The sequence below is a fragment of the Sminthopsis crassicaudata genome, chromosome 1 (assembly GCF_048593235.1).
Source record: "Sminthopsis crassicaudata isolate SCR6 chromosome 1, ASM4859323v1, whole genome shotgun sequence".
Classification (NCBI taxonomy): domain Eukaryota; kingdom Metazoa; phylum Chordata; class Mammalia; order Dasyuromorphia; family Dasyuridae; genus Sminthopsis; species Sminthopsis crassicaudata.
Window position 1 is genome coordinate 309,196,574 of NC_133617.1, and position 13,953 is coordinate 309,210,526.

A 13,953-nucleotide genomic window follows, 5' to 3' on the forward strand; every position below is an offset into this window, starting at 1 on the left:
TACTCAAAGTATAAGATTACACATTTTCTCTCATTTGATTTTTCAATTTACTATCATTGTTTCAGTGGTCTAACTGGACAAGAAAATTCTAAATGTATAGATCTTATTGTGTCATCCAATGCATTAATCAAATACATCACTCATTAAAAGCTTACTATGTGTCAAACAACATGCTAACATAAAATAGAAAAGTGGGACGGCTCTTTCTCTCAAACAACTCAATTTTTCAATGGTGCTAATTTAAATAGATTTGATTATCCAGGAAAAGAATTGCATTTCCACTTGTTTATTATAGTAATGATAATATACAATATTCTTTTCTTCTCCCTCTGCACACATTCAAGTATTCAAAATGCCCATATTTACATGGTAGCCTTTACTACAAATATGAGCCCTTCAATTTTTGGAAAGCTGTGTGAAATATTCTTTCTTCTGATGCATTTAGTCAACATCTTCAAAGATGGTTCCACAAGAAGTACCTCCAGATGGAGCTGCCTCATGCCCTGGGAACCTACCAAGCATGCCTTCTGCCATACTCCCTGCACTCTGGTGCAGCTTAGTGTTGATAGGGTTGCAGTCCTTCTCCAGCCAGTTTATTATTTCATCATATGTGTTAAGAATCTTTTGTTTGTCTTTATCACCAATTTTGCCCTGTACGTTTTCATCCCGCATAGTAGCTTTCATGTTGAAAGCATAAGATTCAAGAGAGTACTTGGAAGACACCTTGTCTCTCTGCTTCTCATGCTCAGCTTTGTAATTCTCAGCCTTGCTGGAGCATCCATTCAATATCTTCTTTGCTTAGATGACATTTGTCATTTGTAATAGTGGCCTTGTTTTTCTTGCCTCTGCTCTTATCCACAGCAGAAATGTCGAGGATGCCATTTGCATCAATGTCAAATGTTACTTCAATCTGAGGAGCATCTCTGGGTGCTTCTTCTGGGAGGATTACTGGTAAGCTCAAACTTGCCAAGTAGGTGGTTATCCTTTGTCACTGGTCTCTTACCTTCATAAACCTGAATAAGCACAGCATGTTGGTTACCAGAAAAGGGGGGTAAAGGTCTGTGTCTGCTTGGTGGGAAGGGTGGTATTGCCTTTGATCAGAACTTTAATAATGCCTCCAGCAGTTTCAAGGCCAAGGGAAAGAAGAGTTACATCCAACAGTGGAAAGTCCTACATATTTTCAGATTTATCTCCAGAAAAAATGGCAGGCTGAACAGCTGCACCATAATCAACAGTCTGGTCAGAACTGATGTTCTGGTTGAACTCGTTACCACTGAAGAAGTCTTGCAGAAACTTCTGGATTTGGGGGATGTGAGTGAAACTACCCACCAGCATGATGTCAACAATCTGTCATTTATCTAGCTTAGCGTCTCTTAAAGCCTATTCCTTAAGAAAAGGGTTCAATGTGCCATGGAAGAGATCAGCATTCAGCTCTTCAAACCAGGTTCAAGTGATTGATGGGTAGATGTTGATGCCTTTATTGAGAGAGTCAATTTCAATACTGGACTAGAAGACAAGGTATGTTTGCACATTCTCAATGATATCTTTCTCGTGCTTTCCCTTGAACTCACCAATGAAATGGTTGACCATGCAGTTGTCAAAGTCCTCCCCACACAAGTGGGTAGCCCCAGCTGTGGATGTGCCCTCAAAAATGTCATCTTCCATGGTAAGAAGGGAAACATCAAAAGTTCCACCTCCAAGACCAAAGATCAACACATTTCTCTTGACACCAACCTGTTTGTCCCAACTATAAGCAATAGTAGCAACACTTGGCTCATTGATGATTCAGAGCACATTGAGAACAACAATGGTTGCAGAATTTTTTGTGACCTGATATTGGAAATCATTGAAATAGGCTATAACAAGAGCATTTGTGACAGTCTTCCCAAAGTAAGTTTCAGCATTTTTGGTTAAGACATAGAAGATACTTCTTCAGGATAGAAAATTTTTGTCTCCCCTTTATACTACACTTGGACCTTAAGCTTGCCTGCATCATTCACCAGTTTAAAAAGCCAATGTTTCATGTTTGACTGTACAACTGCATCATCAGATCTTCAACTAATCAGATGTTTGGCATCAAAAATTGTTGATGGGGTCCATTGCAACTTGAATCTTTGCAACATCACCAATTAATCATTCTGTGTTGGTGCAAGCAACATAGCTGGGAGTGGTTCTATATCCTTAGTCATTAACAATGATCTCCATTTTCCCATGTTGGAAGATTCTACATAGTAATAAATGAAGCCAAGATCACTGCCAACTGTGGGTTCCTTCAACATGGTTGCTGGGGAGATAGAGGTTGCAGCTGACCCTTGTGGGGAAGGAAGGCATGCTGCTGCCCTGAGTAAACACAAAGAGCTCACTTTTGAGAATGAAATAACAGTACCAAGAATATGGCTCAAATGGATATTTGCTGTATAGAAGATAGGAAGGTCTAGTAACACTTAGGCATGGAAAATAACAAAATAGATGGCAAGACCCCAAAGACCTTGTGGAACAACCAAAAGCAGACAATTCCTTATAAAGATGATAGTGGGTACAAGAATTGTAGGGTAGGTAGTATCTGAAATTTACAAGTCAGTCTCCAGCTGACAATGGATTTTCTGAACTCAGAGAGAATTTGAGGATAGATAGTGAGGGTTAGATGGGGAAGATAAAGATATATGATTATTCTGAATGGCAGGTTATGTTACGAATATGTCTTCCAAACATGGCTGTGATTGGGCATAAAAACATATATTTCTGGCTTCCCAACCTTAGCTGTTCCAAATAGTAACTACTATCCCTCCATGTAATATTCTTCTCTAAAATGTAATCTTCTCTTGTTGGGGTATTTTTAGGATCTTTGGAGGCACCTTTGTTTCAGTTCAGAGTAATCACCACAACTGCAGCCAGGAGTTAAAGTCCAAATCCTTTATTGTCTCTTTCTAAGTCTTGTCTCTTTTTCTGCAGCCCACTTAGCTTTCTTATAGTCCAGAAGTGGTCCTCAAACTTTTTAAATATGGGGCCAGTTCACTCAGCCTGTTGGAGGGCCGGACTATAGTAAAAACAAAAACTCACACTCTGTCTCCACCCCTCAGCCCATTTGACATAACCCAACAGCCTGCATAAACATCCTCAGAGGGCTGCATCTGGCCCGCAGGCCATAGTGGGAGAATCCCTGGTCCAGATCCTTTATTATCTTCTTCCTGGGGCTGGGCAACTTTATGGGGAGCCTTTCAGTCTGTCCTTGGTTCTAGGAGCTTGAGTTCCCACCTGCCTTCTCTGGCTTCTGAATCTCTCCAACTTCCAAGGGTTTGAGGTTTAACCTGTAGCCACCACAAATGATGGAATGAATCTGTCTCAACCTTTGAGAGCTTCTAGTAAACTTGTCCTCCCTGGCCCTGGGAGCTTCTTGCTTATATGTTGTACACTGAGTACAAACCAATCATTATATCACTAAGAAACCATTATTTATTGTAAGATTAAATCAATGTTAAACTAGATTTAAGCATTGTCTCCTTAATTCTATTTGGTACCTTATTTCAAGTTCTGGCCCATCAACAACCCATTCTCCTTGTAGGATTACATCAATCATACTGAACCATGCTAAATTAGATAACTATTGTCTCTATCAATTCCACTAACTTAGTAGCTTGTAAGAATCCTTTGTTTGAAGTTCAGAGTTCTGGCCCATAACACCTCCAAACATTTTTATCTAAAAATGTAATTAGCATACCATTTAGGTCTTTATATAAGTAAATTATAGAAGTCATTCATTCATGAATATTCTTTTACTACAAACATTTAATCAGTGTCAAATGCTTATTATATTATCAACTAGCTCTCATCTTTTCTACTGGCACTAATACACAAAATGTGTTTATTCCACCTTTTTTCACAAAATAAATCCTTTTCTTCCTTCAAGTCTCCATTCAGTTCAGAATGCTTTAAATTTGATTTGATTCAATTCATACTCATATCTTAGGTGAAAGTTTAAAGCATTTTGCAAATCCTGAAGGAAGTAATAGACAAATGGTATTGTCCTTTATTTTAATTGATGAATCTACTTAAGAGGAGAGAATTTAATTGACTAGTCTAAAGTTACCAAATAAAGACCAAGGCCAAGATACAAAATGAAGTCTAATAAGTACAGATCTCATGCTTTTTGCATGTAGTCATGGTTCTACATCAAATTTTGTAGGAAAATTTTTGTTGCATATTGTTAGATCCCCCCACTATTCATTGCATTATGACTTCTTGCATGTGCTTTGCTTTTGCCCCCAATATAATGTAAGTTCCTTAATATTTGTCATTTTTATTCTTGTTTTCTTAATGCTTATTTGTCTTGTGTATTATAGGCATTCACTAACATGTTTATTCAATTTAATTTATTATATATAAAATATTATGGTAAACTCATTCAATTATATTGGCATGTAAATGTGGCCATATTTAATGAAATGTTAAAGTTATATTTAATAACTAATCATAGTATAGGCAAGTATTATGATTTAAAAATGAATTTTGTTTTGTTTTCCTAAAAAGTACAAAATTTATAAGCTAAATAAGAATGTGTCTCAAAGGAATACAAGCTTAATGGGGAAACAGACATTTAATAAAGCAGAACTCTGCATACTGAATAAATGGCAAAATTTTAAAGGCACAAATATTTGAATATTATAATCAAAATGTCACTCAATGCAAATTATAATTCATATCAAAACCAAACTCTTATAGACAGAGAAATGCTTTTCTTACCCCAGCAAAGCTGGCTTGGCTCTTTGATGTGTGTTTTGCTATTAAAATAGTTTCAAGCAATCAATGCAATGAAATATAGATAACTTTATTATGACTCCATAAGGTATCACAGAATAAAATGTTATCCAATAATTTAAAAATTGAATATCTATTTAAGTTTTTATTTTAACAATGAATACTTGTGCATGTGTGTATTAATTTTTTTAATAAATATATATGTATATATACATATATATACATCTATAAGAATATTTAAAATATTTCTGTCTTTCCATCCAAATATAGAATAAAACTATAGATGTCTCTTTTTTTCCTCTATTCTTTATTTGGTAGCTCAAATATGGAAATTAATGGGGTGTACTCAAAATGAGGAAAAACTAAAGAAATTATGATATATAAAGGTAATAATACCACATGATATGGACTGATGAAATAAATAGAGAGAAAACTGAGACTTTATGAACTTCTACAAAATAAAGTTCATAGAAACTGAAAAACATCATGGAGAATATTTAGGCAACTTTAGAATGTTGATCATTGATGAATAAAAAGATGAAGTTGTAGTTAACAAAATAAATTGAATGTGTGACAGATAGGTCATAAACTTAAAATGCAGAAACATCCTTTTTTATCTGATTAAAGAGGGAATTTGTTTTGCCCAGGCTATGCAGTTATGTATTGAATGATTTTTTTTTTCCTTTTAAAATACCCAGTTCAAGATGAAATGTTAGTGAGAAGGACAGATAAATTTAAAATTATTGTTATATAAACCAATAGTTATTTTAGAAGAGCTTCTATTTCATTAAAGCCTTTCCTCTTGCCCTATTCTGAAATAAATTTTGCAAAGAATATTTTTTCATATTAAGCTCATCTGTTTTAAATCTTGTCAAATCTTACTAAATACTTAATATCGTCCTTTGAAACTTTTTTTTTTTTTTTTTTTTTTTTTTTTTCTGGCTGCTTACAATATTGGTAAACATTACTGGGAGATTGTGGTTCATATGGACTGGCCAGTCTTCATTTATGTTTTCATGAAATCTGATGATTCTCAATAATCCCCCCCCCCATTTTTCAGGTAATATGTGTATATGTATATGTGCACATATATATATGCACACATGTGTCTATTTTCATTTATTCATTTTTTTATCCTTATTTCATTCATAGGTAGGTGACTTAGTGGATAGAGTACTAGGCCTAGGGTCAAGAAGACCAGAATTCAAGTCTGGCCTTATTAACTGTGTGATGCTGGAAAACTTATTAAATCTCTGTTTATATTAATCTACAAGAGAAAGTAATAGCAGACCACTCTAATATCTTTGCAAAAAATACCTGATAGGTGAAAAGTTGAATATAGCTTTAAGACTCAACAACAATACATAAAGACAGATAGATAGATACATTGGGACTTAAGGGGGATCCCAAAAATGTTGAGATTTCATACAGATGTTGAAAGATTTCTGAAAAGAATTTGCAGGCTTGGACCCATCTGGAAGTCAAGGGATGAAGTTCATTATGATTAAAATTAGGTATTTTTTTTTGAAAATGTAATTGTCCATAAAATATATTATGTCAAAGTACAGAAAATTCATTTTTATTTTAATTGTATGAATAAATAAATAACAAAAGGTATAACTAATATGAATTAAATTTTCCTTTGTGCTCAATAATGTTATAGGTATTTGAAAATTTTGATATATTGATCACTAGAAGCCAGACATTTAGATAGGTACTGTATATATAACATATAAAACCATGAAAAAAAATAACTGTTTTTGACTTTTGAGACAAAATATCTTACTGAAAAATGTTTACACTAATAATTCAGGTATAATAATCCTATATAAGAAAAACATATATACTAATATTCCCATGCAAAATTATATTAAAACAGTATATCATGTATGTAACCAATTGTGTCCAAAATTTGGTACTATTATGATGACATTCAATTAATTATAGAAATTTTGTTACTTATGAAGTATTCTCATGTAAATGATTGAATGACACAAAAAGCAAAGAGTAGAACTCTAAAGATTTTGAGATTTCACTCTTACCTTTATGCTATCATAACCTCAAAATCATATTCAAAAATGGAGAAAATTTCATTTCTGGATACCTGGAAATCTAAAAAAATTATGTGACTATTGCTCAGTTGCAGTTAACAAATGGCCATCTTCATTTGGATTTTTAATATTTCATATGAGGCAATTGTTTCAATGTAAAGCAAATTTATACTTTGCAGTAATTATTTAAAACTTATTTTTATTACAAAGTACTTTGTAGAAATGAATAATTAATTATGTCACTAAAATTAAAAATAATAGATAACAGAAAGAAGAATACTTTACAGGAAATTTAAATTTCCAATAATAGTTTCATCACATAGAAGTTAAGAAAGATAGTTTGGGAGTTTTGAAAGCTAAAGACCTTTTGTTCTGTCAGTACAATAGAAGGAATAACTTTCCATTGCACAATGAACATTGTCCCAAATAGTTATGACAGTTCAAATAGGCCTTTAAACATTCTTTAAATTTCAATCATTATAAGTGGAAGGATTGTTTTAACCTGAATTTCAATGAAAACAATGCAATATTATCATAAAGGCAAGTGGTTACAGCTCAGCTTACCATACAGCAAGTGCTAGGGTACCCAAGGAGAGAGCTGGGAATAGAGGTTGTATAAAATACTAAGGAAGAGAGAATGACTAAACTGCAAATGAGACAGGTTAGGCATCTCATAGTTTCACAAAGCAAGCTGTTTTACATAACAAGCAACTATCTGTAAAGAAACCTTGAGTTTCCAGGGGGTGGAACCAAGATGGTAGAGTAAACACAGGAAGGTCCTGGACTTCTCCCAGTTCCCCCCAAAACAAACAAACAAAACATATAAAACCAAGCCTCTATTAGAAAATGACAGAATGAAACAGACTGAAAAACTATAAGAATCATCAGTCCCACTGGGGTGAAAATGGTGTTTACTCCATTTAGATAGGTTCTGGAAAAGGGTGAGAACATCTTAATCACAGATCACCAAATAACATGCTCAGTCCTGGCTTAGTAGAGGAGCAAATCTGTGGGCCTTTTGCCAGTCTCAAGTCAGAAGCCAAACTCATGGAAATCAGTCTGTTTCCTGAAAAGAGCAAACAAAGAAAATAGAAGGTGACATTGTGTTCAAGCCAAGGCTCAGAGCTGCACAGGAAGCTTCTGAAAGCACCCCTTATATAGCCTGGGAGCAGAGCTCCAGCTTAAAAGAAAAACAAAACGAAACAAAACAAAAAACAAAAACAAACAAACAAAAAAAAAAAAATGAACAAGGAACAGAAAAGAACCTTGACCATAGAAAGCTACTATGGTGACAGGGTAGACCAAAGCACAAACTCAGATGAGAACAAAATGTCCACAGAAGAAATCTCAAAGAGTTTTATGAATTGGTCTTAAGTCAAAGGAGGCTTCTTGGAACTGCTTATAAAATATTTTAAAAGAAAAATAAGAGAGGAAGAAAAAATGAGAATGGAAATGAAAGTTATGCATGGTAGGGTCAACAGCTTGAAAAGGAACGAAAAAAATTGTCTAAAGAAAACAACACTTTAAAACTTCAAATTAACCAAATTAAAAAAAAAAAAAAAAAAGACATACAAAAGCTAACTGAAGATAATCACGTAACAAAAACTAGAACAAGGCAAATGAAAGTTACTGATCTGTGACATAGAAACAATTGGTCAAGCAAACAAAAAGAATAACAGAAAATGTAAAATACCTCATTGGAAAAAGAACCAACCTAGAAAATAGAACCAAAAGAGACATTTTAAAATAATTGGCCTACCTGAAGGCCATGACCAACAAAAAGAGCCTGAATGGCATTCTTCAAAAGAAGTACAAAGTTGGGAAAAAAATTTACAGCCAGTATTTCTGATTGATAACATTTCTAAAATACATAGAGAACTGTATCAAATTTATAAGAATGCATGTCATTCTCCAATTGATAAATGGTCAAAGGATATTAACAATTTTCAAATGATAAAATTAAATCCATGTATAGTTACATGGATTTAATTTTATCATTTGAAAATGAATATGAAGAATGTTCTAAATCATTACTGATTAGAGAAATTCAAATTAAAACAACTCTGCAGTACAAACTCATACTTCTCAGATTGGTCAAGATGATAGGAGAGGATAATGATAAATTTTGGAGGGGATGTTAGAAAACTGGGGCACTAATATGTTGTTGGTGAATTTATAAAATAATCCAACCTTTTTGGAGACCAATCGGGAACCATGTCTAAAGGGGTATAAAAGTGTATATCCCTTCTGACAAAGCAATGTCATTATATGTATATTATGAGAAAATTATAAGTGAGAGAAAAGGACCCACATGTGTAAAGATATTTGTAGCAGCTCTTTTTGTGATAGCAAAGTATTGGAAAATGAGTAAATGTCTATTAATTGAGATATGGCTAAAAAAATTGTGGTATTTGAAGGTAATAAAATATTATTGTTCTATAAAAATGATGAACTAGTTGATTATAGAAAGGCCTGGAAATGTTTACATAAACTGAAGCACAATGAAACAAGCAGAACCAGAAAGAAATACAGCAACTAGAACATTATTTTCAGTTATTATTTACAAAAGATTCCACTGGGGAAAGAATAAAGAGAGAGCTGGCCTTCATATCAGGAAAACTGGGTATAAGCCATGACAATGATTCAAAATGGCTGTGCCTCTAGGGAATTCATTCAACTGGTCATTTCCACCAAAACAAAATGTTCTAAAATTATAAATTCCATCTGCAGTACAATTTAGTATGAATACTGGATCAACATGTTTCAAAGAATGACTTCAAGAGAAATAGAATTATCAAAGGCATGCTAACTGGAAGAGGAGGGTGAATCAATTACTTTGTGAGAATGAAAGACTACTGGAAAGCCAAAATGGCTGATTAAAATTATGGCATACAATAGGACAGTGGATAGAATTCTGGGCCTGCAATCAAGAAAACTCATCTTTTGAATCAAACCTTGTTTCAGATATTTAATAAGTATGTGACTCTGGGCAAGTCACTTAACCTTGTTTGTTTCTGCTTCTTCATGTGTAAAATGAACTGGAGAAGGAAATACCAGACTACTACAGTATCTTTGTAAAGTGCATTTCAAATGATGTCACAGAGAGAATCAGACACAACTGACATGACTGCATAACAACAAGCAGGGCATGGGTATGTGAATAAAACTGTTTTGCATGCCTCTTTTCAGTCATAGAAAGTTGTTTGACTTATCCCTTCAATTTCACTCTTTTAGAACATTTTTATTACCATATCATCTGCAAAAAATGTGTTCAAGGCACATTACCCATATTTATTACTCATTTGTTTTCCCACTTCTTTTAATAATATAAGGGTCCTGAATATTTTTTGAAAGTAGCACATTTCATAGAATAGAAAGATAAGAACTTTTTATCATGTTGGTTTTCAAGTGCTGAGGAAAGATTTTATTGATTCATTTCTTTCAGTTGCTCGATCCAATTTAATTCAAAAAATTGTAAGAGCAATGAATAACATAGTATTCTTTTTTGAAAAAAAAAAAAGATGTTATTGATATCCCTTGTTTTTCAGATCAATATTTCATATATATACTCTTCTCTCCTTTCCAAAGTCCCATGACTTACAAAACTAGCTTTTTTTTTTTTTTTTTTTTTTTTTTTAAAGGGAGAGAATCTCAACTCACAAAACCAAGCAATTCATTAAAAAAATCTGATGTTATAGATGATAGTTCACAACTTTAGACCCCATTTCTGTAAATCCAGATGCAGTATTCATTCAGTAGCAAATTATTTTTATGGCAATTATTGGAGTGAGCAACAAATTGGGTAAGGTACATAATACACACACACACATACACACACACACACACACACACACACACACACACACACACACACACACACATATATATATATATATATATATATATATATATATATATATATATATATATATTTCTCTAATTTTAAACAATTAATCGTTGATGAACTATGCTTCTAACTAAAGGGGTATCCATTTTTCTAAATAAGGATTTGTTGTAAATATGATAATATTAAAGTTTTTATGAATTAAAAATACTGGGTCAGAATAGTCTTAGTAACTTTTTATAGAACAGGGGAGAGTGTCTTCTGTCTCTTCCTTGGGTCTGACCTTGGTCTTTATAAATTGCATTACATAAATTCCAAAACATTCAATGTCAAATATTTTGTAGTTGTGATTCTTTAGATTTTGTAAACATTTATTTAGTGTTTATTATATGATAATTGTTATCTAAATGCTTTATAAATATTTCATTTGATATTTACAATCTTATGCTATATTTATCCCCATTTTACAAATAAAGAAACTAAGGCCACATAGTATCTCAGTGATGATTTGAATTTCTGACTCTTGTTCTGCTTTATCCACTGTGTGACCTACCTATTACACATAAGTAACAAGAGACAGCAGCATTATTCAAATTGGGATCTCCTGATTTTAAATACAGTTCTCCTCCCATTGTACCGATGTAGATTTTTATTAAAATTTATATATATATATATATATATATATATATACATATAATTAATATTTATATATCATTATTAATATATATATATATATTATATACACACACACACACACACACACACACACACATATATATATATATATATATATATATAAGCATTTCTTTCTTGGAGCTTGGTAGCATTGACTTATAAATTGCAGAGACTAATTAATTCATTCAAAACATATAGTTCAATACCCTTAAATGAATATCATTTATTATGTAATTGACTAGCCCTTTATGGATTAATTTTCATTACAATTTAAGATGTCAAAGAATATTTCCACACTAATTCTGATCCTTAAGAGGTAACCTGTTTTTGTTTTTATTAAGCCATAAAACATTTAAATGTTTGAGGAATATTTGCTTGCATACATTCAAATGTGTTGCTTAGTCTTTAAATTCACCCTTTTACAGATTTAAATGCCATTCTTCATGAAAGAATTTTCTTAAGAAAAAGGCAGAAATCATTATAAGAATTAAATAGTAAAATTTCATTTTTGGCGATAATCAACTTCCTTATATTTTCCTCCAAATATCTAGTTTGTAAAGCATCATAGGAGAAGCTCCAGAAATTATTTAAAGTAGTTGAGACCAAATCTATCTTTTGGAAGAGACTTGACAGTGTTTCTCATAAATAAATATCTCAGACAAATTACATCAGCAATACTTGGAGCTACTATCCATTTATGAATATAGCCTCCTTTTACTTGAGTGATGAACTGAGATTGCTTTTTCCTGATATACTTTAAATATTTTATTCATGAACTATGTTTTTAATAAAGAAGACTAGAGCAGAAACTCCATAATTTTCCCCAAGGAAATTGATGAAATTTTGACAACTTCAGTTCTTATTTTTATAGAATAAAAATCATGGCAGAATGACCATTTAGTCTATGATCATTTATGATTTCAGAAATATCATTTACGCTGTTGATTAACCCTGAATGACTTCTTAAGAGGAACAGGAAAGACTGATGAAATATTACTATGGCTCTTTCCTTCCCAAAAAAGAACAAACTGGCTTGGAGTAAAAAAATTCCATGCTTCTTTTACAAACATGCATGGAGGAATATTTAATAACACTAAAAGACATCATAGTAGAGTAAACAGACTTCTGCATTTAGACAAGTGAGGCTTGGATTCAAATGTTGACACTGTAATTTATAGACTCTGTAACTGTAAGGGCCCTTTAAATGGGCAGACACAGTGCAACAGGAGATTTGAGTCCCCCAGGAAGTAATTTCTGTGGATATTAGGACTGCCTTGTAGGTGGGATCTTGGCCACATTGAGATAGCTTTGTAATGGGTGACTCTCTCAGTGATTGGGGCTGTGTGTGTGTGACCTCACAGGCCTTTTATAAGCCCACTGCAGGAAGCAGTCACTCTCTTTAATCTGGTGCTCTTTACTCTGGCTCCCTAGCCTGGGTGGCCAAGCCAAGATGGGTAGCCAAAAGAGGATTTTGGTAGTGAACAAGTGGGTCTTCTGACCAGTTGTTCACTCGGGAACCAACAAGTGAGGGCATCAAGTCAGGGCATTAGATATAATAAAGGCTTTTAAGATTACATGTGGCTGTTCTTGAATGCGCTACCGGTTATTAAGCTATAGATTCAAGAGATCGTAGCCAGAGAACTTTGAAGGCCTCAGAGGAGGTGAGCCAGGTAGAGTTGACATTGCAAAGGTCAGTGGTCAAAGGTACTCTGTTGGGCCTAGGGCAGACTAGTAATTGTAACTGCCAGGAGGGCACGTTACAAATGGCGCCTGAATGTGTAAGCATCAGGAATTATCAGGTTTTGAAAATATTTAATATTCAGAATTAAGATTCTGAAGGATCTGGTAGAAACACCGCCTAGGAGGGAAGGCAGAGAGACAATATGGACCCAGGTAACTACGGGATCAGGCTCAAGGATACAGCTGAACATAATGCTTACATAAAGAGGTTAAAGAGCCAGATGGAAGATCTTTTAACAGAGATCACCACTGAAGAACAGCAGGAAGCTTGTAATCAAGCTCTGAGAAGGCTACCCCCACACCCATTAAATATAGCTCAGAGAAGGAGCAACCTAGAGCTGTGTTTGTATGACAGTATAGAGTATAAAATGCAACAGCAAGAGTTGCTGGAATTGCAGGTTAAACTACAGATTGAGAAAGAGAAAGAAGAAAAAGCTAAGTTACTACAGATAGAACAGGAAGAGTTCAAACCAGTGGCTAAAGATAAGGAGGGAAAAAAAAGAACCACATGGACTTCAGTTGGAGAAATTCTTCTTAGCTTTTTGTTGGTTTACCTTGTGCATTATTGTTTTAAGGAATCTATTGATTACTCTTCCATGAGAAGTTTAGTTCTTTTTATGTGCAAAGCTCGGGTTGGATTTTAAATCAGCCTTTGGGGAATTTTCCAATTCCTCTTCCCTCAGCCTCACCTTTGTGGGCCAAGGGAGAAGGGGGAGGAAAAAAAGGAAGGGAGATAATATCATCAGCACTGCCCATTAATCCATTTAAAACTCCTGAGTCTTCATTTCAAAAGATAGGAGTAGGCTTTATGGCCCAAGGCAAAAAGGAATTGTGGGGTATTGACTATAATCAGAAAAATTTTAAAAATACAGTTCAGTTGATTTCTAA

General features: G+C 33.6%; 1 pseudogene; it reads right to left on the bottom strand.

The window, feature by feature from the left end:
- Positions 1–441: 441 nt before the first annotated feature.
- On the bottom strand, positions 442–2,279 carry LOC141554112 (heat shock cognate 71 kDa protein-like; annotated as a pseudogene).
- Between the last annotated feature and the right edge of the window lie 11,674 nt (positions 2,280–13,953).